General features: G+C 45.0%; 1 non-coding gene across 1 annotated transcript; it reads left to right on the top strand.

The window, feature by feature from the left end:
- Positions 1 to 240: 240 nt before the first annotated feature.
- LOC114707602 lies at positions 241 to 347 on the top strand. The gene has a single exon (XR_003736679.1). It is a non-coding gene; the product is annotated as a U6 spliceosomal RNA (small nuclear RNA).
- The last annotated feature ends 2,363 nt before the right edge of the window (positions 348 to 2,710 follow it).

Raw genomic sequence — 2,710 nt, 5'->3', positions numbered from 1 at the left:
TGTAGACCAGGCTGGCCTAGAACATACAGTGATCCACCTATATAGACCAGGCTGGCCTTGAACATACAGTGATCCACCTATGTAGACCAGGCTGGCCTTGAACATACAATGATCCACCTGCCTCTGTCTCTCAAGAGCTGGGAGTAAAGGCATGTGCTACCCCACCTAGCCTTAGGAAGTGCCCTTAATTGCTGAGCCATCTCTAGACTCCTTTTTACTTTTTTAAAGAGACCTTTTCTAGTGCTCTCTTCGGTAGCACATATACTAAACTTGGAATGATACAGAGAAGAATAGTACGGCCCCTGTGCAAGGATGACACACAAATTCGTGAAGTGTTCCATTAAAAAATAGACCTTTTCTAAAAATGGGATTTGATGAAAATTTCAAAAACAGAGTAAAGCAGGAATGCTCAAGCTAAGGCAAACACAGGACACACCAGCCCTACCTGTTAACCCCAGTGCTTGGAGCTCCAGGAACACAAAGACATTGAGTTGTAAAGCCAGAGCCATCCATAGTCATTTTCAATTACTTTCTTATAATCAAAACTTACGCATATAAAATCTCATTTCTTGAGTACTATTTCCAGAGCATTTACTCTTATTAGGTTGCCAGTTCATTAATTTATTCAGAAGTGTATGATAGTAAAACACAATTCAGATCCTACCAGAGAGTGTTTATATTTTAATCTTGTCCTCATAAGGACAGTGCCTCAAAGAAGTGATTCCATTCACATGACCCTGTAGGTATTTCCTGACACCTTCCAGGGGTGCATTTCCTGGGCCCCTTAAATGAGGGCTCCTTCCTACGGGGACTTACACTATACTAACAGGTCAGACACTTTTTGAAAAGAAACAGCTTTTCAAATAATACTTCAAAATATTAAATAACTAAAGGGAAGGTGTGTTGGTTTGTTTTGAGTCAGAGTCTCATTATGTAGTCCTGGCTGGCTTGGAATTGCTACTAGACTAGGCTGGCCTCAAAGTCTCAGAGAACCCCCCTGCCTCTGCCTCCTTGACTGCTGGGATTAGAAGCTTTATCCACCTTCCCCATCTTCACTGAGAAAAGACTCTTTTCTTTACTAAAGAGAAATTTTTCTCCCTGGTCCAATATAAAATAATCATTTAAAACTGTAAGAACACAAATTTAAGACGATAATAAATGTGGCAATTTTGATTTTGATCTTGTATTTCTCTGTAAACATGTCTATAATCTATGAATGTTTGTTGCCAAATTTTACATACACTTTAAGTGTGATTCCCCAATTCCTTTAAATAATTTTTTTGAAAGATGTTAATTGGGATTACTAGTCCTTGATCAAGCAGTTTTGTCTGTGAGCAGTAATTCTCCCAGCATCCACAGGGGGGCAGGAGATACCGTGTCCTACTGATGTCTGTAGCTAGGTGTGTGTCTGATACTGATTCTGGTATGAAAGCTATCAGAGCCAAGTCCCCACCAGACTCTCTCACGGCATGTCAAGAAATTCTCACTGTTTCAAAATGTTCCTCCCAGAAGAAAGTGCCAAAGAAGTGATTAGAGAATCTAAGACTGGAGACTTAAAATTCCATAGCAGTATTTCAAAGACTCAATGTGTAGTGTGGAAACCTAAAAGCAAATCTGGCAATAGTTTAGTTTGCTCCTTATAGTTTTACCATCACAACACACACACACACACACACACACACACACACACACACACACACACACACACACACACACACACACAGGCGTGCAGTGGGTGAGGAAACTGGAGCAATGGCCTTAGTGAAGCCTTGTTAACACGGGGTGGATTTCTTTTTAAAGCATACTTAGAGGACGTTTTAACGATAGGAAACGCTGGCTTAGGAGTCTGAAGGGCTTGACTCTTGGTTGTATTTCTGACTTGCTGGTGACCTCCAGCCCTCGGGTTGATTTGTCAGTGTGTTACTCACCTGTAAAATGATCACAATAGTCTTTTTGGCAAAGAGAACTTCCTTCACACAGATCCAAGGCTGGTAACAGTGAGAGGAACATCTGCCCTGAGGTAATCCTGAAGACAGGAGCCCACCCACATCCCTTGTGGTCCCTGACTTTTGTCTTTCTACATGACCATCTAGTCAGTTGAAGGGCTGTAAGTCACGGGCAATGGGAGGGCTGGCTTGCACTGCCTTGTTTCCTGTTTCCTGGTAACTGGCAGCAGATAATTGCTGTGGGCAGAGTGAGTGGAGATGGGGGCTGCCTTTATGAGCAGGAAACATGGCTACTGAACCCGAAGGATCTAAAACCATGACTCGTCATAACAGACACTGTGGTACCACAAGTGAAAATCATGACAACATAAAGTATGAATGTTCATTTCGCAGAGGGAAGGGATGCAGACAGACCACAGGAGGATGCATCCACTCTCCTGGATGTCACTTCACGGTCAGTGTGCAGGAGCAAGAGGCAATGTCGGCCAACAGGAAGCATGAGCAGGGAAGCAGCCAGACACAGGGAGAGCAGGGAAGCAGATGGACATAGGGAGAGCAGGGGAGCAGCCGGACACAGGGAGAGCAGGGGAGCAGCCGGACACAGGGAGAGCAGGGGAGCAGCCGGACACAGGAGAGCAGGGAGAGCAAGGGGAGCAGCCGGACACAGGGAGAGCAGGGGAGCAGCCGGGCATAGGGAGAGCAGGGGAGCAGCCGGACATAGAGGAGAGCAGGGGAGCAGCCGGACATAGGGGAGAGCAGGGAAG

The sequence above is a fragment of the Peromyscus leucopus genome, chromosome 2, assembly GCF_004664715.2.
Source record: "Peromyscus leucopus breed LL Stock chromosome 2, UCI_PerLeu_2.1, whole genome shotgun sequence".
Lineage (NCBI taxonomy): Eukaryota > Metazoa > Chordata > Mammalia > Rodentia > Cricetidae > Peromyscus > Peromyscus leucopus.
Note: the sequence above shows the minus strand (reverse complement) of the source record. Positions and strands in the feature narration are given on the sequence as shown.